The sequence below is a fragment of the Electrophorus electricus genome, chromosome 3 (assembly GCF_013358815.1).
Source record: "Electrophorus electricus isolate fEleEle1 chromosome 3, fEleEle1.pri, whole genome shotgun sequence".
Taxonomy (NCBI): domain Eukaryota; kingdom Metazoa; phylum Chordata; class Actinopteri; order Gymnotiformes; family Gymnotidae; genus Electrophorus; species Electrophorus electricus.
The window spans coordinates 5,550,001-5,576,999 of record NC_049537.1 but is presented as its reverse complement, the minus strand read 5'-3'; the positions used below and the strand labels follow the sequence as shown (position 1 = coordinate 5,576,999).

Sequence of the window (26,999 nt, the reverse complement as noted above, 5' to 3'; positions counted from 1 at the left end):
TCTTTCTCTCTCTCTTGCTCTCTCTCTCTCTCTCGCTCTCTCTTTCTCTCTCTCTCTCTCTCTCTCTCTCTCTCTTTCTCTCTCTCTCTCTCTCTCTCTCTCTCTCTCTCTCTCTCTCTCTCTCTCTCTCTCTCTCTCGCTCTCTCTTTTTCTCTCTTACTTTATGTTACATCTAAGAAAATTAGAGACAGCTGGTTGGTGACAGAGATATAGATGCACCAAATGAATAACTCTCACCCTGCCTGGCTGTCCTGCTGACAGCTGGCACTTTCAGAGCTGGGGGTGGGGGGTGTCACTTGAAAAGGGAGGTTAAAGGGCAAGCTGTTGTCATGCTGGTCCTGTCAGGTTGAAATAACAATACACATAGCACCTAATCTCAAAGACTCTCAGTTTGTGAAGCTCCACTTCAGAGCAGCTGGACTGATTATGTGTAGTGCATTTGGTACTTAAATGACTGCCAGGTTTTCACATATTAAAGGCTTGGTTTTCTGTTTAAAACATCTTGATGTTTTGACATTTTGTTATAGCTATTTGTTAAGCCAAATAAATCCTTCATTCCATATGAGTAACTGTGTGCAAACGGATGCCATTTTAAATCATAAAGAAGCCAAGTGCTTATCAATGCACCCAACACCATGCACCCCAGAGCAATACGTTGAGGATGAGTCACCGCACTGCACAGTACTGGCTGCACAAAATGACACACACATATACACTGCCTGGCCAAAAAAAAGGTCACCACCTGGATTTAACTAAGCAAATAGGTAAGAGCCTCTGATTGGATAATTACTGCATGGGTGATTATGTTTCAGCTGGCAGCAAGTTATTTAACCCTAACTGATGCTGTGAGTAGCTTCTCATTTGTTAAACAACCATGTCGAAAGACACATCCTGTGGTCGTGGAAAAGATGTTAGTCTGTTTCAGAAGGGTCAAATTATTGGCATGCACCAAGCAGAGAAAACATCTCTAAAACTTTCAGGAGATTGCTGAAGCTACTAAAATCTGGTTAAGAACTGCCCAACACATTATTAAAAAGTGGAAGGACAGTGGGGAAACATCATCTTCGAGGAAGGAATGTGGTCGGAAAAAAAATCTTGAATGATCGTGATCGGCGATCACTTAAACGTGGTGAAATCAAATCATAGAAAAACAACAGCAGAACTCAGGGATATGTTTAATAGTAAAAGTAAGAGCATTTCCACATGCACAATGTGAAGGGAACTCAGGGGATTGGGACTAAACAGCTGTGTACCTTTAAGAAAACCACTTGTCAGTGACGCTAACCAGCAAAAATGGCTTCAATTTGCTAGGGAACATAAAAATTGGACTTTGGAGCAATGGAAGAAGGTCATGTGGTCTGATAAGTCCAGATATACCCAGTTTCAGAGTGATGGGAGTGATGCTGAAGCGATGCACCCATCATGCCTAGTGCCTACCGTACAAGCCTGTGGGGGCAGTACTATATATAATCTGGGGTTGCTGCAGTTGGTCAGGTCTAGGTTCAGCAACGTTATGTGTCCAAAGAATGAAGTCAGCTGACTACCTGAATATACTAAATGACCAGGTTATTCCATCAATGGATTTTTTCTTCCCGGATGGCACGGGCATATTCCAAGATGACAATGCCAGGATTCATCAGGCTCAAATTGTGAAAGAGTGGTTCAGGGAGCATGAGACATCATTTTCACACATGGACCTGAACCCCATCGAGAATCTTTGAGATGCGCTGGAGAAAACTTTGCGCAGTGGGCCAAATCTCCCATCATCAATACAATATCTTGGAGAAAAATTAATGCAACTCTGGACAGAAATAATTGTTGTGACATTGCGGAAGAATGCATGCCATAATCAAAGCTAAAGGTGCTCCAATGAAATATTAGAGTGTGTGACCTTTTTTTTTGGCCAGGTAGTGTATCTAACAACTGTAACCCCAGAGGGCATCTCACTTAAACAATGATAGAAAGTCCCCATCATACAGTCCTTACCCCAGGAGCACTTTCCTGTTTCTGAACAGCCAGAAATATGAGAACGTATGAGTACATGTTTCCAAATTGGTGTGCATACATGTGTACTTTATGCATGATAGCATCTGAACTGATTTATTTTGCAATTAGTATGTACATTGCTTTATAGTTCAATCAAGTACGCTCTGTTATGAACAGTTTTTGCTGTTTTCATCAATGACATTAATAGACTACATAATTACTACTCTGCATAGGAAAAAGGTCTTCACTCCTGGAAGATAGCATAGCATTTGCCTTTCTCAACACATGATTCAGATAATAATATACCATTAATTCTACTACTAATAATCATCATCATTAGCTAATGGGGTGTTATATCAGGTGTGTCAGAGTCAGTAAAGCACTAAATTGTGTAGCTCTTTGGTCCTCCAAGAGGGGAATGGAATAATTCTGTACTACTATTTGGGCCAAGAGAAAAAAAATCACAAATGGAAACTGTTTTGCAGTTTGGTGTTGTCACATCTATTTTTCCCACACAGACTTTACAAGCTAAGAGGAGAGCTTCATGACTGGCACTAAAGATGCCTGAAACTGCAGCAGATCATAAAACTCACAACAAAAGGCTGGCTTTCAGGATGTTAGATGGCTCACACACCTTGTTTTGTGTTCTTGGTGCCAGCTGGGAGCTCTCTGCTCCATCCAAATCCCCACCTTCTTCTAACTTCTACATTAATACATGTCAAGTGTGTGTGTGTGTGTGTGTGTGTGTGTGTGTGTGTGTGTGTGTGTGTGTGTGTGTGTGTGTGTGTGTGTGTGTGTATGCATGAGCGAGTGTGTATGTGAATGCAGTTGTGCATAGATATCTCCAGTTTAATGATGCTGTGACTGAGGCATTGTGTGCCACTGTGCTCAACTCATTCAAGGCAGGTGAGAAAATGGCTGAAGAGCTCTGGCTGTGGTTGCCATGGTGATCTTTACACTAAGTGACTGAGTATATATAAGAGTGGTAGCATAAGCCAGAGAGCTTGGAGTGAGGTGGTGGCTGCTTCAGCCACCCTATGCTCTATTCCCTGGCCCACTCCTGCAGGCTGCACTGTGCGACTCACAGAAAGTGCTCTGCTATGCTCCAGAACTGCACATATGGTCTCCACCCAGGAGGCCTCTCCCCTGTGATGGGCTGTGTTCATGAATTGACTGCTGCACTACATACGGCATACACCAATCAAAATCCTTATTAAGGAACACCTTCCTCTGAGTGTTTGGAATCCTTATTTTGACTGTAGTGGATTTGGCATGCAGTTATATACACTCAGAGGAAGGTGTTCCTTTGTAAGAGAAGAGGTTCTGTGTTGATGCAATATGAGCAATAGGCTCTTTTCAGTGTATTTATGCTTCCATTATTTTCTCACCCCTTTTGCATAATTTGTTTTCTTTGATTTTGATATTTTGCCTACATTCTATGGTCCACACAGCCTCTTGGAATTCATCCTTCTACAATGCCACATGCTATGATACACACAGCCTCTTTGAATTTATCTACCATGCCCCATTCTCTTTGTCTTTGTTTAATTCTTCTCATTGTGTCCACCTGTACACTGTGTACATATTACTATAACTGTCCCTCCTCCAGTTCCCATTTACTGTGCTCTTATAGGAGCTCTCACCTTTTATTCTAAAATTACTTATTCAAAGTAGACATGAGAAATAAGGACAAAAAACATCTTAGTGGCTGGATGCCTAATGTGAAGCTCCACTCTATTTTACTGTTTCTCAGGTATTATATTATAATACCTTATACTGTATATTATGCAATATCAGGATATGGAAAATTATATTGTTTTCTCCCCTCTTTTATCTTAGCAGTGTTTAACTGGTGGTTGGATGTGTAATTGCACATGCAAGCGGATTATGTACTAGGTAACGCTAACACAACATTCTTAATACAAATACAGGCCTTGCTGTAGAAGGTGTTAACCAGTATTATGAATTGTATGACCACCTCAACTGGAAATGCTCACCAAACTCCCCCAAAACGTCTGAGCTCACAGTGACCACTCGGGGTATGTTGTGAATGAAATGGGATATTTGGTTGAGACAGAAACAGTGTTTTAGTGAGCTGCATTTAGTAACAATAACAATTTGCACCATTTTGAGAGTTTCCTTGGATGTATAGAGTGTGATGGTAATGATGTCATTGTGATGTATATGTGTGGAGTGTGATGGTAATGACGTCATTGTGATGTATATGTGTGGATTGTGATGGTAATGACGTCATTGTAATGTATATGTGTGGATTGTGATGGTAATGACGTCATTGTGATGTATATGTGTGGAGTGTGATGGTAATGACGTCATTGTGATGTATATGTGTGGAGTGTGATGGTAATGATATCATTGTGATGTATATGTGTGGAGTGTGATAGTAATAACGTCATTGTGATGTATATGTGTGGAGTGTGATGGTAATGACATCATTGTGATGTATATGTGTGGAGTGTGAGGGTAATGTTTCCAATGTGATGGTAATGATGTCATTGTGATGTGTATGTTTGGAGTGTGAGGGTAATGTTATCATTGTGATGGTAATGTCATTGTGATGTATATGTGTGGAGTGTGAGGGTAATGTTTCAAATGTGATGGTAATGATGTCATTGTGATGTGTATGTATGGAGTGTGAGGATAATGTTATCATTGTGATGGTAATGTCATTGTGATGTATATGTGTGGAGTGTGAGGGTAATGTTTCCAATGTGATGGTAATGATGTCATTGTGATGTGTATGTTTGGAGTGTGAGGGTAATGTTATCATTGTGATGGTAATGTCATTGTGATGTATATGTGTGGAGTGTGAGGGTAATGTTATCATTGTGATGGTAATGTCATTGTGATGTATATGTGTGGAGTGTGATGGTAATGTTTCCAATTTGATGGCCATGTAAGTGTGATGTATATGCATGGAGTGTGATATTAATATTGTAATGATGATATATATTTGTGGTAGAGGTACTTGAGACGGAGAGAAGAGTAATGGCGGCTTCTCACTAATAATCTACAGAGACACAGAAAACGTCTTTCTGCAGACATAACTGAGGGTAAGACAGGACAAGCTAAATGAACAGGCACACCTAACACAGTGCATGTGCCAGAGCTGTAACTGCACGTGTGTGCTCTGCTTGCTTCAGCATGTGTCTGCCTGACACTATCTATGTCTTCTCATCTTAAGTTTCCTCTCTGCCATGTGGTTTGTCTTTCCTCTCTATTTTCTCAGTCCCTTGTTGTTCTCTCCTCTCTTGTTTGCAGCCATTGTCCTTGTGCCATGGTCTACGTGGGTGTGATCTGAATTTCAACGTCTGTGTCTGCCTGTTGCAAGGACTCCTGGGATGTCCTCTTTCTCTCTCTCTCTCTCTCTCTCTCTCTCTCTCTCTCTCTCTCTCCATCTCTATTTTTTCTACTTTTGTTGGATGCTTTGATTTAATATTCTTTTAAAATATGAAATCTGAAAGTTGCCAGTAATTAAATTGCAATTCAATTACACTTGATGTGAACTTACCACTTGCCACTGATAAATGCACACTATAGATCACAATTCTGGCATCTAGCACTTTCCTTCTGCAGCACTAGCTATATTTAGCAGGAACTGCCAAACACCCATGTTGAACAATAATTCACAGAGTTCTGTATGAAGAGCACATGCATATTCACTCTTAAATCAGACACATATGTTTAATCAGTTTGATTTCATACTTTTGCCTATTCTGTTTTGAACATTAATCTCTTTATCTGTCAACTCAGAAAACTGTATTATATCAATAATGTGCTTGTGAATAATACATGTCTTCTATGTATTATTATTGTGCATGTTGCTTCTGAGAAAGGCAATTCTGTCACTTAAAGAGATTGGCAAAAAAATGAACAGACTAAAGTTGACTATTGCACTTTACTATTTGCTAAAGGCCCGATGACTAAAACAATAAAAGACCTTACAAATTGGCTTGTGATTTACAGTATGTTTTTATTGTTGTTTCAGTTAGATATCTATATAACATTTCTTATATCTATGTTGCAAAAATAAATGTACATTTTAATACATTTTACATTTAAATTTGTAGTCTAAGTACTCGTCTTGATAGTTATATTAAGTAGTATTATTGTTTTTTTCTGAGTAATGATATTATGTATGATCATAAAAGGGGGAGAGTGGAAGTGATGTGTTTTATAGGGTTGAAGTTGCCCTTGATCTGTGTACTAGGTGGAGCAGTGCTGAAATGGAGAAATACCCGAGGCCCAAGCTTGGCCTACATCACAGACAAGCTCTACTAATTACACTTGCTGTGTGTGAGCGGCTGAAAGACTGTCTCTTTCTCCCCTCTGGGGAGCACATAATGATTTCATAGCATTACACAATTCACAGTCACGTACGTTAAAAAAATTACTTGACTCACATTTTTACACCAAGGCACTCATTAAAATCTCTTGTTTTCATGTCTTTATTTATTGTTTGGCTTCAGTGACTCAGAGAGCAATTCTCAAGGAAGACATTTTGCAATCATCCCAGGTCAGAATGATGTCACTCTGAGCAATGACTTTATTGATATAATAATAAACAGACTAGTTGCAGTCAGTCAGGAAGTGGAAAAATAATTGGAAATTGGAAATATTATAATTAGAAGTGTTTCATTTGGCTCAGAGCAAACAGGAAGCTGTTCTCATGCAGACTCAAAGCCTCCTGTTCTAGAAGACTGTATGATCAACAGCCCTCTCACATACTGGGAAATAAAGATCCATTTTTTAGTAGTCTTACACATGTCACCTTCAGCATGGCTTTATTATGCTAATAGACAGACACCTGATTTTTATTCTCCCTGGATTTATTAACATTCATTTCCTGACCTTTGAACAGTAGAGTTTAATGGAGTATCAAATGTCCTGTATTCATGTGCATGCTACATCTGAGTTTGGATTCTTTTTTCAGTTATTTTCCAGAAAATGATGTCACTAAAATGTATACAAATCACAGTGGGCTAGATGTCACTAAAAATGAAACATCATAAGAAAAATCCAACACTAGCCATAACCTAAGCCATTTGTAATTTTTCATTCGAAATCATTTTGTTTCCTAATGAATTACAGGTTTTCTGACTGAAAAAATACAATGCTTATTTATTCAATCAACTGAAACAGTTAACATACCAACTGTCATTTTATCACACATTAAAAATATCTGTTGTTTTAACCTTTAACAAAGTGAGCAGCCTAGTTGCCTTAATTTTTAAGATAACTGAAACTCAACACAATGTAAAACAGAGACTATCTTAGCAATATTGGTGAATCTAAACTGACTTAACAAAAGAAGCAAAGGTAAAAAAAGAGAAAATAATTCTTTACAGTGGCTGATTTTAGGCAAGTTGCTGCAATATGAAATTAAATCATCAAAAACTGCGTTAATTATTCACCATCTATCGGCAACATAAATTAATTACCATGTTTTAAAGATTATGGAATATATTTGCTATTTTGCGGTGCTCCCTATCCTCACTGTACCTTTCTGTTGTGTCCATAGGTGTCCATGAACTATATCATTGTTAATAAATCTTTGTACTAACTTTCTTACACACAACAACAATGTAATCAGTGTTGATAATCATGATGAAAGGGTGAGTGAAGTAAGATAAAAAGACATTCATGACTGAGTGAGGTCTGCATAGAAAGCAATGGACTTGCTCTGAGGTCGTTATGAGAATTAGATTTGGTTCAGCATAATGTTTTCCTCTAAGCTCTTTTCTAAGAATAAAGAACACACACACACACGACACAATATGTGTAGATTTGTGATGCAAGAAAGTGCATCATGGAATACGAGTTAAACATAAGATAACTATAATTATCTGTGCTGTACCACAGCACGTGCTATAAATGAGGATCATTAATTAGACTTGACAGTAGTTATCCAGAGGCCAAGTTATGCATCCCCTTACTCATTCACTCCTGTTCCTGATGTCGGGGTTTGACTAGAGGGGTTACCTCAGCAAGACACGGGTCAATTACTGTCTAATTGCAGAGTGGCCTATGTAACACAGAATCAAAAAGTTCCTCTGGGTGCTAATTGTCTGAAGGCATTCTTGGGACTAAGCAAGCCCTCCAAAATGTCGGTAAAGAAAGGAATGCATGTAGTGCCATTTGACTGTTCAAAACACACTTTTGCTAGGACATTTCTATATGCAGGCCAGCTTTTTTTTTTACTTTAGTTCCTCCCGCACTCCTTGGTGCATTGGGCAACAAGCGCTCTCCAACGGGTCCTATCGGCTGCAGCGTCTCTGGCTTCGTCCAATGAGCGTATGTCAATAGTTTTTAGGTCAGCGATGAAGGTTGATCTCCAGGTGGTTTTGGGTCGGCCTTGCTTTCGCTTTCCTCCTGTCAGTGTCCAGTGTACAGCTGCCTTTGAGATGCGTTTGTCTGGAAGACGTAGGAGATGACCAGCGAGGCGCATTCTGCGTTCGGTGACGATTTCTTCCAGCTTCCGCAATCCACTCCATTGAAGAACTTCCTCATGGGTAATTCTGTCCTTATACGAGATACCCAATATTTGGCGGAGGCACTGTTGATGGAAAACGTTTAGTTTCTGGGCGATCCTCTTTGTGTTCCTCCAGGTTTCACTGGAGTAAATGGCGGTTGGGATGACGATCGTGGAGTACAGATGCATTTTGATTCCTGTATTGATTGTTGTTGAGGACCAGATGCGGCGTAGACGCTGGAACACACCCGCCGCCTTTCCGATCCTACAGCGAACGTCCGCTTCTGAGCCACCGTCATTATTGGATACTACGCTGCCGAGATATGTGAACTTGTCAATGTCCTCCACTGTTTGCTGCCCAATAGTTATCTGCACCTTGGTTTGATGATTCGCCCGCATGACCTTGGTTTTGTCTTCGCCCTCAAGGCATGTTGTCATGGATTGTAGAGCCGGTTTTGTATTCGCTAGCAAGGCAATGTCGTCTGCGAAATCGAGATCAGTGAGATGAGATCCGTTTGTCCAAGGGATTCCAGTCACTGGGCTCATCATCACCTTTTTCATGACGTAGTCGACTGCGAGCAAAAAGAGAATTGGTGACAGGATACATCCTTGCTTGACTCCGGTTTCGATGTTGAAGAAGTCTGTGTAGCCGTCGTCTGTCCTGACGCAGCAGCTAGAGCTGATTATATAGGTTCTGGAAGACGTTGACAAACCATTGTGGAATGCCATAGGCTCGTAAAATTTTCCACAAGGAGCCCCTGTGGACGCTATCAAAAGCCTTTTTGAAGTCAAGAAAGTTGATGATCAGGGGGTGCTGGAATTCGATGCACTGTTCAAGATATTACGAACCGTGTAAATCTGCTCACTGCACGATCGGCCCGCTCTGAATCCAGCTTGCTCTTCCCGGAGAATTTCGTCCACTGCTTGTTGTAGGCTCCATAATAGAACACTGCAGAAGACTTTCCCAGGAACCGAAAGGAGTGTAATGCATGGCCAATTTTTGCAGTTGGCGGTATTGCCTTTCTTGGGGAGTTTAACGATTACTCCTTTCCTCCAGTCACTTGGGACGTTCTGATCTTGCCAGCCCTTATTGAGCAGCACTGTGAGGGTGTTTACAATTGCGTCTCCACCGTGCTTTAGCATTTCCGGTGCTATCTCGTCTAGGCCGGGTGCTTTGTTGGCTTTGAGTGTTCGAATAGCCACCTTAGTTTCCTCGATAGTGATTAGATCAAGATTAACTAGCAGGTCTGGAGGTGGCGGTGTGGTGCCAAAGTCATAGGTGTTGGCAGGGGTGGGCTGGTTTAAGGTTTCCTTGAAGTGTTCTACCCAGCGCGCGTCTTGTTCTTCTCTGGTGAGCAGAAACATCCCGTCCTTGTTTTTGATGGGTGCACTTGAGTTGCTCCATGCCCCAGTCAACTCTCGTACAATGCGGTACAGCGTCTTATTGTCATTCTTGCTAGCCGCCTCATGTGCTTTGGCTCCTTTGCATTCCAACCATGCCTTCTTGTCAGATTTGCAGCTTCGTTTAACTGCCCTATCCAGTTGCCGATATCGCTCTGCTGTGGTTTCCTTGTCAGGGTCAGCTTTTGCCTGTTCGCGTCGGCATTTTGCGATTTTCCTTTCGTCAATCAGGCTCCAAGTTGGGTCCCGTATCCAATGTTCTTTCTGTGTCCCGCGTCGGCGACCCACGGTTTCCTTTACCGTTTCTATGACTGCTTGTTTGAATGCCATCCAGTATTTGTTGATGTCGCCCGCATCTTGGAGTAGCTCGAACCGATTTCTTAACTCCAGTTGGAATTGTTGGACCGCGGCAGGTCCTTCCAGCTTCTCCACAGCGTAAGGACGTTGCCGTTGCTTTTGTTCTCTCCGTTTGAGCCGTAACCGAATTGAGGATCGTACAAGATAATGGTCCGATCCAACGTCCGCTCAGCGATAGGGTCTGACATCCAACAGTGTTGAACGCCATCGCCGAGAGATACAGATAAGGTCAATTTCATTGTATGTGGCTCCATCTGGCGATTGCCAGGTTTTCTTATAGATGTTTTTGTGTCAGAAGTATGTGTTACCAATGCAGAAATTGTTCATATTGCTAAAGGATAGAAGTCGTTCACCATTATCGTTGGTCTGTCACCCCGAACTGTGTGGACCAATGACGTTTTCTAAGCCACGATGGTTGTCGGTAATTTGCGCATTGAAATCACCGATGAGAAGTTTAACATCATGGGTCGGGATTTCATCAATGGTGTCTTGTAGCAGTCCGTAGAACGTATCCTTCTGATCATCATCGGAGTCTTCGGTTGGAGCGTATACTTCGATGATGGAAGTTTTAGCGTGTCTTGATTGAAATCGCACCGTGATGATGCAATCGTTGACAGGTTTCCATCCAAGCAGTGCACATGATGCCTTTTTACTAAGCACCAACCTGACACCATGAATATGGTGCTCCTCATGTCCTGAATACAGGACTGACTTGCCATCACTTACGATCTTTCCCGATCCAGTCCAACGCATTTCGGAGACGCCCAATATGTCAAGATTGTAGTTGTCAAATTCGCGTAGAAGCTGGGCGAGCTTTCCACCTTCGCGGAGAGTTCTAACAGTCCAGGTGCCTAATTTGGAAATCGTTTTTGCATCGAAGGTTCCGGTCTGCATCGGGCGTTGGACACCCTCGCGGGTTTGCTCCAGCACCCTCATCAAGTTAGAGCCAGGTCCTCTTTGCTGATGGGATCGTTTAGAATATTCGCTTGTTGTTTCCGTAGCGGTAGATGTTTTTACAGGGCTGGGTTGCTGGCCCGGCGCCTAACCCTCCTTCTTTCGCATCCGGCGCTAGAGAACCGGCAATGGCGGAGTTAAAATTGTCAAAATTCTTAACCGTGGTGAGCACCTTCATAGATTTTGCTCTGAAATTCAGTCAAATGTATTTTAAGAGAATACCTGGACATACAGTAGCCCTAAGATGTTGAGTACTAAGGGAAGTGAGAGGACTGGTAATCCAAGCACAAGGGCAGTGCTCGCTGAGCACCTCCCTGGCAACTGTATCTGTCATATAAAATTTGAGCAAGATTATGGGATTAGCCTTCATCACAGAAGGAAATCATGCAAGGGTAACCTTCAGTCATTATAATGACATTCTCTCTCTCTTTGATGAATTCTCTCTGCATATAGAAAATACCAATGGAAGAGTACTGTAAAATCCTGGGGTAAAAATTGATTGTGTTTCGTTGTGACAACAGAGCTGGATAATGAGATTGCAGGTATTTTTCTTTGTTAAGATAAAAGCAGAAGCAGAAAAAATGCATGTTTTACATGGAAAACAATACCCCAATCTACAATATTTTAAATTAATCCAATCAACTATCATTTACATATTCTAGCAGATCAACTCTCAACTAAATATGTTATTCTAAAATACCCTAAATAAAACTTTCCCTTATAATGAAGTAAGTCTTAAGATGTCAAATCCAAGGAATAATATTAAAGAAGTTTGTTCTCGTGCATTCCTTGTGTTCTGCTGCGTATAATGTCCCTGCTGCTCATGTGGCATATGCCGTTCTGCTGATCAGTGGCTAGGGTCCCAGTGTAGCACTTGGAAAGTACTGCCGGGTAGAGAACCTGTCAGTGGAAGCACACTGAAGCAGTACAATGACAGTGATTACAGCCTGAATAGGGACTGTGATTTCCACTTGATTGTGACGTGGTGCTCCCTTTGATTATCTGTGTGCAGCTGCTCAAGGCTGCTTTTAAATACAGGTTGGGGGAGGGGTTATACAACATAAAATCATATATGTGTAGCCCCTGAATACATTTAAACATTAAAAATGCACTGAAGTGATTACAAAATATCCATTGTTCCTTTTGTCTGGGGCCTAATTTGTTCAAATCACCTAAATGGCTTTAATTAAAGTTATTTAAAGGCCTTAATTATGTATGTACATTACCTCATAATTTTTCCTTTTCCCATTAAGGTAATTTTTATAGTAACTCACTTCAACACAACATTTCTTTTATGAATTTTTACGCATTCTTAGCAATAGTTAACCTGTTCATACTGGTTTTATATGCACAATGGGCAGTTTGTGTGTGATGCACAATATTTTTGTCATTCCTAGAATTTCACTCTTCTAGACTGATGTTGATGCTGTCATTCTTGGAATCTGTTGGAGCCAGTCCTGTAGTCAGGGGACACAGCTGTAAGTGCCCCTATCAATACTGGAATAACCTTGGTAATGGCCTTCCACATCCTCTTTATTTCATCTTTCAGTCCCTGATAATGCTGTAACCCTCTTGGGATGCTTCCTTAGATGTGGACATTGCTTGGTATTGCTACATAATATAACCTGTAATCAGCATTAGCTCCTCCCATTCAGACTTGTGGCTGTGCAGGTCATTTGCTTGTCATTTGCATATGTTTCTGCATGACACAAGGGCACTTGAGGTGTCTCTCTGTATATTCTGTTGCTCACCATCTTATTGTATCATGCTATTAGTGCTATATTGTCTCGGGGCCATGGGTCTTGTCTGATGTGATACACCCACGTTTCAATTGACTTAGTGCTTACTGCTTGTTCTTGGGCTGCCATAATTAGTATCTATGTGCTGTTCTTCAATTCTGTCTTTTCCAGCCATTTCTAGGTTTGTTTAGTGTCCACCATAATCCGTGCATTGCAAGAAGTTTTCTTATTTGAATGTTGGTAGCTTCTAGCTATTTTCTTCAACATCTTATTGTGCCTGCTGGGTACCTGGGCAGTTGTCTTTGAGTTGACTTTTAAGCCTCTAGTGCTGTCCTCTTAATATAAGGTGGCAAATTATATGACATCACACTCACACACAAACACACACACACACACACACACACACACACACACACACACACACACACACACACACACACGTATGTATGTGTGTGTATAACCATTGTACCATGTTTGGATTGTACACTAGATCTAAAAAGGCTCTGATCTATGCCTTTGTTATGGACAGGCTGCTAATTGACTTTATGGCAACTACGTACTGTAGAATGATTTACAATAATAATAAAAAAATTTTTTTATATCTCCACCACATCAGCAGTGCAGCAGTGCAGATTCCAAACATCAGTTTTGTCAGAAACAGACATTAGAAAAAGACAAACCACACACTTACATTCTGTTATGGGAAGCAAAAGTAACCTTCTATGTTAATGCCCAAATAATTATTTTGCAGGGATTTATATTCCTTTACAGTAGTTACTCCCTTTCCCATTTTTTTTCTCCTCACCTCTCCTGTTATAAATACATTTTCTCCTGGTTAAAGCTAACCATGTCAAATAAATATTTACACACCAGTTAGAAATAATTAGAATTTTCCTGCTGAGTATCCTCTTGCATTAGAACAATATTGCAAAAAAATCCTGCCTGATTCTTGTTTCTTAGATTCAGTCTGCATAGCAGTGTCATGGCCAAAGGAAGAGATTACACTATTTAGTATTCATCCTCTTTAGAATAGAATGGAATAGAATAGAATAGAATAGAATCTTTATTGCCATTATGCTCAGTCAGGTACAATGTAATTTCACATGACATTTCTCCTCCAGAGGTCACAAAAGCATTACTGAGGAAGAAAATTCAGCATTCTGTTAAAAGTGACATTGTGCAAGGGACAAAATAAAATTTAGAATCTAAATGTACGTAACAAAAATGATAGGTGTTGGGTGTTAGTAATAAATCAGTAAGTATTTCTGAGTAGTATCTGTAATGTCTGAGGCTGAAGGTGTGTGTGTATGCATGCATGTATGTGTCATAGTCTTTTATGTGTGTGTGTGTGTGTGTGTGTGTATTTGTTGCCACACCCCTCCCATGTGTCACACCTCCCTTTTGTCAGCTCCCCTGTTAACGTATATATTTAAGGTCCCGATTAGTTGTTAGTCTTTGTAAGTGTTTGACCTCATGTGTGCTGTTCCCAGCCTCTTGTGGTGTTTAGAGTCATGTTTAACACTTGCTGCAGTTGTCTTCTGTTCACTGAGTGTCGCCATTCGCTTTGTAACATGTGAACATAAATATCTATGTGGCTCATCTCTGCTTCCTGCTTCACCTCCCCAACAGTGTTGCCGCAGTCCTTGGTGTCAGAGGCCACGGCTGTGGGGATGAAGCTGTTCTCCAGTTCTTCAGCTCCAACAGGGAGTGGCCGTGGTGTGCAGCGTCTTTCATGCTGCTGCTAGTCTTCTTCCTCAGTCAGAAAGCATAAACAGTGTCCAAGTTTGGGAGCCCTGCTGCAACAATGCACCACGACGCCTTCACTACGTGATGCAGATCCTTTCATGCCATGCAGCTGGTATACCGCAGTGGGGCACAGTTGGTTAAGGATGCTTTCAGTGGGGCTTATGTAGAAATTCACCAACAGTTTCTATGGCATCTGGGCCTCTTTCAGCTTCCTGAGGAAGAAAGGTTTTGTTGGGATTTTCTGACTAGGTATGAGGTGTTGGTGGTCCATATCAGCTGTTTCGGCACATAGACTCCAAGGAAGTTTTGGTTTTCTACCTTTTCCACTGCTTCATGTATGTGGAGGGATCTGCTGAAGTGATAGTCTCCTTTGTTTTAGACAGCACACAGCCCCTTGTTTAAAATGAGGGTGGAAGAAGTGTGAGTTTCAATTTTGATCTACCGTGGTTGGCCCATGAAGGAGACCATAGCCCTTATCATATAGAATGACCAAAGCACATGTTCAATTTTCTGAACAGTTTGTGGGGGAAGATTGTGTTAACTGCTTAGCTAAAATCCACAAATAGCGTTCTCACATAATTGTCTGGTTCTTCTAACAGTGTCAGGGCAGTGTGGAGTGCTGTGGTGATAGCATATTCTATGTAGTGATTTGGCCAGTAGATTGGTGCTTATCTAGATCAGGTGAGATGACAGATCTGATGCTTGAAAGCACGATCTTCTCAAATCATTTCATGTCTATAGCCACTGGATGATTTAGGCACTTCACAACTGATTTCTTGGGCACAGTATGATGATCAACTATTTATTGAAGCTTGTTGCAATGAGAGACTGAATATGTTAGTAAATACCTCTGTATGTAATACCTTGGCCTGCTGATTAGCTAGCATTCCTCATCTGGTGGTGCTGTAGAACCAGTATCAATGATGAGTGGAGCAGTCACTTCTGCTGTGAGTGTCAAAGCTGGAAAAGGACTTGTTCAAGGCATCAGGCAGTGTGGTGTCAAGGCTGGGCAGCATATTGGTGATATTATCATCAGTCAGCATCTTGATGCCATTCCACATGCTACAGGAGTTGTTGTTTTTGAAGTGTTCCTCAATGCACTCTTTGTATCTGAACTTTTCATCCCTGATGCCTCTCTTGTGTTTGTATCACTGTAGGCTTCTTTGTCACCTGATCTGAATGCTGCATTTCACTTCTTGATAAGTGTCCTCACCTTGCTGTTTAACCATGGTTTTTGTAGGAAACACCTTTATCATCCTTTGTGATAATACATTTTCTGTGCATAGGTTTATGCAACCTAAGACTGAGCCAGCATATTCCTCCATGTCTATTCCATCTGCAAACAAAACCCAGAGTGTGCTATAAAAGCAGTGAGACCACACTTCCTCAGACCACACTTGTATTGTCCTGATAGCTGGTTTTGTTCTGCAGATCTGTGCTCTGTTAGCTGGGGCCAGAGTTAGGGAAATATGATCTGATTGTCCTAGGTGTGCTGATGGAGTAGCTTTAAATACTCCTGGATTGTTTGCATACATTTGGTGCAGGATGTTTTTCTATCTTGTCAGCATATTCACATTATTATGAAATTTCAGCATAACCAATTTGAGATCTGTGCGATTGAAATCCACTGCTACAGTGATTACGTCATTCAGGTGTACCATTGTTAATGTCATCCTATAGTTTTGCAATGCTGTCTTAGCATTAGCTTGTGGGAGAAGCTAATGCTGTATGCTGCTATGATTATTACTGTTGTGAATTCTATTCAGAAAAAGTCAGAACCTTCCCATTAGGAATTCCAGATCAGGGCAGCAGTGCTTATTGATCATATCTGTGACTGTGCACCAGTTGTTGTTTACATACAGTCCTCCTCCATGCTCATCCCACTAGGGAAGTTTGGTCTGCTCTGTAAAGTGAGCCGCCTAGCTTGATAGCAGCGCCTAGAACACAATGGTTCAGACAGGTCTCTGCAATGGTCATAACCCAGTGAGGAGCTGTTTTCACTCTGATCTTGTCCGTCTTGTTGGGGAGAGACCTGAAGCTGGCGAGGAACAGGCCCAGAAGTGCTGGTCTGTGCAACTTTTTTAGCTTTTAGCATAGCACGCAGCTTGGCTCTCTTCCCCCGCTCCTGTTACCGCTCACTCCACCGACTGTGCTGCTTCGTGGGTGGATTAGCAATTCCAATGGGCTCCTATGGTTAGGATCTCCGGGGGGCATAAAGATAGTGTCAAATGAGGAAGCTGTGTTGATCAAAAATTGCTCATCCATACTTGTTGACTGCGGTTGCTTTACTGATAAAAGACTAACTAAGAAAACTAAGACACTAAGCAAAAAAGAGACCTCAAAAGAAAGGATAGAGAGAACCCAGCTGCTGTCTCTGTGTGCAGCCATCTTGATTAGCACTGTGCACAATTCTTTAAAATTTACAGCTTCCATACTTTCTGAAACTTTAAAAACATAGTAAATATTTGAAAGATTTGCCACCTTGGTGCAGGGTTCAAATATGTTGGCAAAAACATAGCTAACAAACTCCCTAGGGACACTATGGCATATTTGGAATACAGTGTTTTCCCACTGTAAAAGAAAGCTGCTCTAACTAGCTCCTAAAGATTTGTGATGATAAAGGAACATCACAGAGAGGGAAAGACCACAGAAGAAAGGTAGAAAGAAAATCCTTTTGTTTGTGTTGTGTTTATGGTTTAAAGGCAATGTGTTCTATAAATATGAAAACCCACAGTTGAAGATTTCTCAAGGTGAGAAGTCATGTAAGCTCTGGATAGGCATAGGATGACATTTAGTGGTGATACAGAGGTATTAAGAGTAGGTGAAACTAAACCGATCAGCCAAAAGGATAAGCCAGTCAGACTTAGCAAGAGGGTTCCCCCTCTGTGAAACTGTGTATTTAAGATTAACACATACAACTAAATTCTAACTTTTTCCTCTTGAGACTGAAAATGATTCTCTGTAATAAAGTTTTTCTTGATTTCCAACACTTCTTGAACTGCATTAATTGCCTGTACTGAACCTAAGCTGGAGAAGAGAAAAATCTCTCACTATTCATTCTTCCAAAACACTGGGTGTTTTCAAAGTGACAACAAAATAAACCTCTGCTCTCCTCTCAGCTCCATCCTCTTTCACCAAGGATATGTTTTTTTTTTTTGTTTGTTTTTTGTGCTTTGTGTTTTGCTTTGTGTTCTGATAGCAAAGAGTTTTTTTGGACTCTGCTTGTATCCTGAATCTGCCTTCATTTAGACAACATGCAAAGTGACCCTTTGTATGTGTCAGACCCATTGCACTTTAGGCAGTGAATTAATGAGCAGTTTGACCAGATTTGAAGACTTTTTTGTGCATAGACACAAAGACTGTCATTAACTAGGCCTGCAGAGTGTTAAATGAAGCTAAAATCAAAGACATACTGCAGTCAGGGCACACTCTCTCACTAGTGCTTGCACCATGTCAAGCAAGAACAGGGCTGTGCAGAGAGAGAGAGAGAGAGAGAGAGAGAGAGAGAGAAAGAGAGATGGACAGATTTTGGGTATGTACATAGTTTGTTCTTCAAATTTATCATCTTGGCCATTCTAAATCTTTATGTTAGCTGGAAATAAGAACGTCCACTGCATTTGTGGTCTGTACACGTTGCTGCACATGTGAATTCACTTACAAAGCCATATCTGGGGGGGGTTGTCAAAGCACTTCAGACGATTGACAAATCCTACCATGCCCCTTGGCAGCCCAGTCTCCATGGCAATGGCACTGCTTGGCGACCTAATTGAGGTGGAGAGACAGGCAGACCCCATGTGGAGATCTTCATTGAATCAAACAGCTTAAGAGCCATGTAAAAAACCCTGCAACTCAGTTGAAGAAACTCAGAGAAACTCTGAGTGATATAAAAAGAGAGACTATCTTCAGCACACTCAAGACTGATGCAACTACCTTACTGTGAAAGACTGGGAGTCCCTAGACCACTGTCTGCTGCAAAGTCAGGATTGTGAGTTTCAGCCCACATAATCTTTTTTTCTTGCTCTCTTTTTCAGTTATCTACATTAAAGGCTTGGGCAAGCCCTAGAAAAATTGGCCATAAATAGGGATCTTTACTTAAAAAATGACTTTTGCTATTGAGGTCTTGGTACAGTTATTCCCACTTATCTTGTGGGGTCCTCATTTTGGGTCCCAACATTTCAGGAATCACAAAATGTCCATAATGAAATGTGCATTTATGTTGCACCAGAAGTATAAAATATCAGTGTCATTCATATCAGTGTTTTGGTCGACATAACTAAAAGCATTCCTGCAAGATGTTTAGAACTGAGAGGAGAGCTAACACTTTCTCAAAGAAAGTACACCTTATATCTGCCACCGGTTTCTGACAATGTTCTAAGAATGTTGTAAGCTTTTATCGCTTAGTGCTATATATATTCATCTTTCAAAATCTGCCCAAATTCCAAAAAGCCCAAAATTATAATAACCAAATTCTACTTACAAATAACACCAACAGTGTGAGAAATATACAGAATGAATGTTGATAAAATGTTAAATATAAAATGTAACAATAAATCACTTACATTTAAAGTTAGTGAGTGATCATATCACCTACAGGTGTTATTTTACCATGTTGTAATACTTCTTAAGTATTGTTTTTTTGAAGCCATAAGAAGCCCCAAACCCAGTGGCTCTTGGCTAAGAGGGTTGAAGTAATGTCAATAACAGAATATTGTTTTTCTCAAGTGCTGTCTCAGGGGAAAAACACAGATCAAAGGATGGTGAAAAATTTAATAATGAAAAAAACCCCATCTCAATTCTGACTATTCTTGCTCTCTTCCTCTCTTGCTCTCTCTTTCTTATGTACACACACACACACACACACACACACACACACACACACACACGCACAGCCTGAAATGTCTTCACACCTCTATAAATCTCTTTTTGTTTTTCAAAGTCTCCAGCATGTTCTGTTTTTTCCTTCACAGCCAAGCTCAAAGGTAGATTTTGTTTCCATGACAACGGCAACCGTTGTTTGAGCAAGTAACAGAAACAGTAACATTTGCATTTTTTACATAAGCAGTAGCTGTCCACGCATGCATATATCATTTTAAGGAAGACGTTGTCTCATCTGAATAAAATCATTACTTTCTCCCATTACAATTAATTGTGCAACATCGACAATGTTTATACTGCACATAAACTACAATGATTCAGTAGGGGAGTCAGTACAATAATTAGTTTAGGTTGGCATGGCAAATGCCTGTGACGATATTCAGAGGGTGAAACTCCAAAAATACTGCGATCACATAGATTGTAGCTACTTCCGTCCCCAATGAGTCAATTTACAAGTGATAACTACCACACTCAGAATGTACGATTCAAACACAACCACAGGGAAAAGGGCATGAGAAGCAAGGCGGGAGCCAAACTGTGGAAATTTCTCTCTTACTCTCTCTGTCTCCGTTTGGACGGTGAGTGGGCTTCAAAGCTCTGGTGGTGTCTGGAAGGGTTGGGTGGAGGACTCCAAGCCCGTTAGGAGCCAGACGCTGCACCCTTCAGCATCCACCACCACCTGCCTGTTCTTGCCACTTCAGCTGTATGGATCCCTGCAGCACAAATGCTCACAGTGCACTCTACTGTCAAGGAGAAATGCTCCTAACCCAGTAGGTGATCACTGTGAACCTGCTATAGATTGGACAGTGTGGGTTTTGCTTTTTGTTTTTCCTGAAGCCATTATTTGTCTCTCTAGCATGCAGTCTTTCAGCCACTATAATTATTTGCACTCCCTCAGCACACACACACACGAACACCCCTATATTACTTCCCCATCCCCCGCATCCCAAAGTTCTTTTTTCCCCCCCGCACCGCTGACTCCTTTCATCTAACATGCCCGTTGCTGTGGCAACCATATGCACTGCCAGTGCTGTATCATTTTCTTTCTTTCAATGAGGCATCAATTAGTGATGGTTGATGCACCAGAGGCAGCGATGATTGTATCCCGGCATCTCAGCCTGGGAAGAGACAGAGAGATGGATGTAGACTGGGAGAATGAGGGAAATGGAAAAAGCTGGACAGAGACGAGGAACTAGCCAATGCATTGCGAATGACCATAGGAATGCAGGGACATGCGTTCAAGAAAAGAGCTTCACTAGGCGAGCTGTGATGAGCCGTGAGGAGGCGAGAATTGGGTGAGGCGTAATGTGAGTGGGAGAGATGGAGAAGGAAGCATGTGACTGGCGAAGCTGTAGTAGAATGCACTCTGGGGGATTTGAGAGACTAATATAAAGCGCCATGATGCTTGGGCACATCACATGGTCACAGAGAGGTGAGATAAACAAACCTAATTTGATGCAAAGTCTCTGAGTCACTCTCACAGGGAAACATGGTCTGCTATTATGGGTTCAGTCAGTGTCATCAAAGAAAATGATGATGAAAGCTTTGGGAACAGTGGGTATTGCAGTGTCCTCTAATGCAAGCAGAACTCAACCCCTCACCTACAGAGTTTAGCTCCAAGGCAATCTGAAATGCCCAGTGGCAATATTCAGACATGTTAGAAATCCTAGATTAGCTCAGTCAGGAGTGTGTTAGATTAAGGTTGGAGCCATCTTGGAGCTGTGCAGAAGTAGTGCCATGTATTTGATTCTATGGACAGAGAGTGAGCAAATATAGCTCTGTTAGGTACATTTATTCAGCAGTAAGACTAATATTTAAAAGTGTACTGCAATGTATAATAACATATAGAGCAAGATACAGAAAATATAATGTAGAAAACATGTATATGGGAGGTGATTATCCCATTATTGATTTGAGACTATAGTGAAACTGCACTGTATTTAGAATGGAGGACTCGAGTACTCCGTGTTACAGGAAACGTATAGGCAGGAAATTTATTGGGCTAGAGGAGAAAGAAAGGCCAGGCTGCATATATGACTTCACTTTCTCCCAGTGACAGGAGCAGCAAAGCAGCTGCAGGAGGCTGAGTCATCTGCAGCTAGTGTGGAGGAGGCAAAGAGAATAACAAACTCAATCGGCTGCTTTTGGGGAGAGTGGAGAAGACACTCAAACAGCCAGAGACATGATACGAAACAAACAGAAAAATATGTTAGATTTTGAAATGGGGCTTTGCTTTGTGAGCATACATACACCTCGCAGCATCTGTGTGGCATTTTAAAAATGTGTCTAAAAATAACGCTGCCTAAATTTTGTAAGCCCGATAAAAGTTTGATGGCAAGGGGCAATTGAAATGTACCACTCATACATTAGGTGTCACCACAACTTTTGTTATTCTAATAGCTTCAGATCTACATTATTGGCCATTGGAAGTCCAGTTTTATAAAATCAGACAAGACAACATGTTCCTATAGGAATCTCATAGTATTATCTTAAAAACAGGCTATTGGTGTTACCAACCAAGTAACAAACAATAATAAGTGCATTAATATCGCCTGCATTCTGGAACCCTTAAAAAATTTACTTTGCTTTGCTTTTTTTTTTTTAATACTTTTGAAAATGGCATCCCGATCAGTACTGAATCATCACATCACAGCATTTATTTTCCTTTAAATGATAGGCTTGAGGCTTCCTTAAGGAGCAAACACAATTCTTACTGCTTCACATCCTGCAGCCTACTGACAGCACCCAAAAATACAAACATGGCTAGCAATGCTCTCACCTGCACAATGAAAACTTTTGAATGAGGAGTTTGGTTGAATACACCATTCAGACCTTATATGTAAGTGCACAGGTAGATGTTGATCACTACTCTTCCCCCTTAGCTGTTGCCATGACAGTTGTCATGTGATAAAACTTACTCTCACTTCTAATACGAACAAGTACTAACACAAAAGATAAGCAAAGCTTTGGAAATATGGAGTTGTCCTCTGTTTTGTGTATGTGTGCACAGAGTACAATACAGTCAACTGTATTAAATGTTATTTCGTGGATCAATTTAATCCACTATATAGTTTCCTTTACAGTTGAGAAGGAAAACTGATGACAACTGAGAAGAATTTTCGCTGTGTGTGTGTGTGTGTGTGTGTGTGAGAGAGAGAGAGAGAGAGAGAGAGAGAGAGAGAGAGAGAGAGAGAGGAAATAAAAAAATCCAGCCGTGGCCTATTAGTCTCGGTATATATTAGGAAGAAGAATTTCCGGCGCTGCTACTGTGTCTCTGACGTAACTTTTAATTGATTAAATCATGCGAAGTTATACCGGCTGCTGTCCAAGGTCCTGGCCCGCGGTACTCCTGGCTTCGGATGTAGGTCAAGCATGATGTGCATGGTGAAGATTTCAGTTCACCTATTTATGCAAGGGAGGAGAACATGGAGAAGCACGTCGGAGCTATATTTCCCCACTTCACTTTTGCTAATAAAGGCCTACGCGACTGGATAAAAAAAGATTAATAGTATAACAATTTAGTTATTAACTTCAGCTATGATGGCCAAGCCCATGTACACGAACGATTGTACATCGTATATGTATACATTTGTATACATGTCTAAAATGTATACAGTTTACATTGGGCTCGTTTGATGTACACGTTTCTTAGGCTACAGCCTGGACACCTTTCACTGTGTGTTTATGTGTGTGTGTGTGTGTGTGTGTGTATGCAGGTATCAATATTTGCAAAGCTACCCTAGGCCAGCCGCTCTAAACAGCTGTTGATCAACTGGACACGTTGTTTGCGTATGTGTATATGAAAGAGACACAGAGAGAGAGAGAAAGAGAGAGAGAGAGAGAGAGAGAGAGAGAGAGAGAGAGACAGAGAGAGACAGAGACAGAGAGAGAGCGAGACAGAGAGAGACAGATAGAGATTGTGTCTGTTCATCAAAATGCGCAGCGCATACCGAAGAACATTGTGAGTCTGCGCGGATAAGCGCAAAGCAATGTCACTAAACATATAATATGGAGAGAGATATATCCCAGTCATCTACAGTTATTGTTAACTAATTTCCTTTATTTATTTATTATTATATATTTTTTTACGTCATCCTTCTTTTTTTAAAATAGCTATACAATTTCATATCCACTCGGATGGGTATGGCTTGCACGTCATGAGAATCGTAACGGAGGGAGACTCTACGATGCAAGAAGCCTGCTGAACTCACGAAGTTTTCGAGCTGTCTGGAAACCGGAGTATTTTTTTTTGCGCCATGAAAGCGCACGCTGCAGTTTGTTCTAGACATCTCGCGAAACCACGAAGAGGAGCTAAGTGATCTATCCTCATCACATCGTTTCACATCCTCTGTTTTCTGTTGCAATGGTAAGAATTCCGATTGCTTTTATTTGATTCATTGCACTAAAACCGGCTCATGGGTGTCTATAGAAATGCAGCTATGGTTTAGCCTAATACGCTACTAGCCGTGGTTTGCAGGAGTCACTTTGTAACAGTTCCTTCCTCTTATGTTTATTATAACCTGACTGTAGCGTGTTAAACCAGTAAACCACATACGGTGATGCTGTTATAACGCGTTGTTCAATCGGTCTTGCACCTGGGAGGCTCTCAGTCTTGTAATTACTCGGTGCTCAGTATGTTGTTCGTGGAGAGCTTCAAATATCCAACTATACTATAGAGAGTTCTGTGGTTTGTGTGGACATCTGCGATGTGAAAAAATCAATCGACATGCATTTATCAAGAGGCATTACCCTGTGCAGTCTAATCGACAAGGCAAATTCATATAACGCCGAGTTACAATATATTAAGCTTGCCCATCACATTAATCCACTACATTTACGAAACGATCATTCTGAGCGTAATGTTATGTTCCAGTGCCTTTATCATTGGGGATATTTACTAATGGCTGTAGAGGCTGTCCTATCCTTTGGTCATTCACTGTTAACAGAAAGTTTATTATTTTTCTTTATAAATTGTATTTTTTCTATATAACGTGACGTTCCAAAACCTTTTAATGTGGCATACAGAAACGCGACGGAATTATGCGCAAGATTTTTAGTCCTTGATTTAGGATTGCCGAGATTCAAACTTATCACACCACACCCAAAACCATTCTGAAATACAGAAGTGTAATAATATTAAAAGTCAAAACGAGTTAACGCACCAAGTAAATATACATAGTTACGATGAAAATATTGATCCCTAGATACAGCACTACAGCTCACTTTCCTAAAAATCGTTTTGTTTTTTTTTTCTTCTGATTTTTGCTGACTTTACTCCTTTTGCAGAAGCCAAATTTCATCAAGGTTACCTGCTGAAAGTTTAGAGCTCTGAGACGAAAAACAAAATGTAACATTACGATGTCTGTTGGGGCCACATTTCTGATGAATGGAAATAAGCATTCAAAGAGACCCCACTGTCACTGAATCGTGATAGGGTTTATTCATCCTGGTTCAGTCTCTCTGTGTCTGTCCCATCCGTCTACCGGTTTTGAATGAGAGCGCCAGCACGGGAAAACGGTGCCCCCGACCTTGTAATCCATTACGCCGTCCATGAATCGGAGATGAGTGCGCATCCCCGCATTGAAGCTGCTTACGAGACCACGAAAGATTATACGCTTGCACGCTATAATATATTTTTAGCTTTTTTTTGAAGGACTCCTCTTTCCTCTTTTACGGTTCTACAGTGGAAATAAAAAACGAGTCACTGAAATCAGTAAATTAGCAGGACAAGCACATTTGTAAAATTTTCATCAAGGGAGTTTATATGCCATATCCCCGTCACAATAATTAATACGTGCCAAAACTCTAGAAGGAGGATGGTTAGGTATCTTAACTTTGATATTGGTGGGACACTCCAACCTCTAAACCCTTTAACACATATATCACCCGATAAAGAGAACTGATTAATTAACTTGCCGACACAACAGACCACCAGCAATAGCTAGGCAAAGGTAAATTTTATGTTAGATATTTCTTACAGCTAAGGCTGCTATGGAAACTTAGAATTCCCCCCATAGCTTTCAGAGGCCACAATATAAATCAAAGACTGTACCCAGGTTTGTGCCTTGACACTGATAAATTCTGACACTGATAAAAAAAGTTATTTAGACCAACCTTGAATATTCAGCAATCGCTTTTATTAAACAATGCCAACTTTTTATGGTTTTCATGTTCAAATATATTAGCTTTTCATGTTACAATGTGTAAAACAAAAACACACCCATTAGATCAGTAAAAACCCTCTAGGGAATTACATTTGTATTATCCAGAGGTCTTATTTGCTTGAAATCTCATTTTTGTTATAGGATTATACAGATTTTTGAAGTCCAGCAGTCTGGCAGTCTTCATTGTATTTTTGAGATAAGAATGTGCATGTTCTTTCCTCTTTCATCTTTTCAGGGAGTGCATTTGACAAAACAGTGGTGATAGGTTGGATGACGACAGGTAAATGCAAAAAAAGGTGTGATGTGGAAGAGTATATTATTGAGAAGTCATAGCAATAGCATACGCTCTTGTGATTAGTGTTCATGCCCATGTGCGCAAATGGGTCACAATGTAATGCCAGACTGAGACCATGGAGTGGAACAAAGGTAAAGGCTCATGGGATTTGTGGCAGTTTGTACCCAGGTAGTCATACCCCCGTTCAGCTCTTGCGGCTTCTTTCATCACTTCTCTTTTCAAAGCCAATAACCTTTGTTAGTCAAGTCTTTATTAAAGACTTACTAATACAACACAACATACTGTAGTCATTTTCCCCACTTTTTCTCACCTTCTCCGCTAGAAGACAGACTCCACTGAGCACCAGGTATTAATTGGCATTGAGCACCAGGCTGTGTCCCAGTGTATTAGTTATACTATTAGCATCTACGATAAAGCCCAAGTAAAACATCTCTGACAACATGTTTTTAACATGATAACATGCTTTTTTTTGGATCTGTTTCATTTGGAGGTGTAAAATACACAGATAGATGCTGTCTTCTATGGACCTCTCTGTACAAGTGTATATAAAGTATGTATAAATCTACATGCACAGTATATACACAGACAGACATGCACATACCCAGTCTCTTTGTAGTACCTCGTGACATGGTAAGCTTAGTTTTGTACCCTGATTTATTTATGTTCAGCTGTTTTTGTCATACAATATAAGTTGTGTGTACCTTCAATACTAGGCTATTTTCCACTGCTGACAACCTGGCCAAATGATTCGTACTTGTGACAAATACCCACAATGAGCCCAGTGGCCTGCTTTTTGCTACAGTAACTGAAGTCACACCATACAATCCCCTATGATTAATACTAGAGCAAAAATAAAGAGAAAGAAAGATATATATAGAAAGTGAGAGGGAATTTTAGATTCACTACTAAGAATTAGAAAAGCCTTGGTATAACATCAACGCACATACGTACACATCCTAAAGATTACTAAGTACATGCCCATCCGCTTGTCC

At 40.8% G+C, this 26,999-nt stretch overlaps 1 protein-coding gene across 1 annotated transcript in view; it reads left to right on the top strand.

The window, feature by feature from the left end:
• The first annotated feature begins 23,455 nt into the window (after positions 1 to 23,455).
• The window catches only part of adcyap1r1b (adenylate cyclase activating polypeptide 1b (pituitary) receptor type I), a 32,360-nt gene continuing 28,816 nt past the window's right edge, over positions 23,456 to 26,999 (top strand). Inside the window, exon 1 of the mRNA XM_027024099.2 lies at positions 23,456 to 23,914. The gene's annotated coding sequence lies outside the window, so the exon portion shown is untranslated. The remainder of the gene's footprint in view (positions 23,915 to 26,999) is intronic.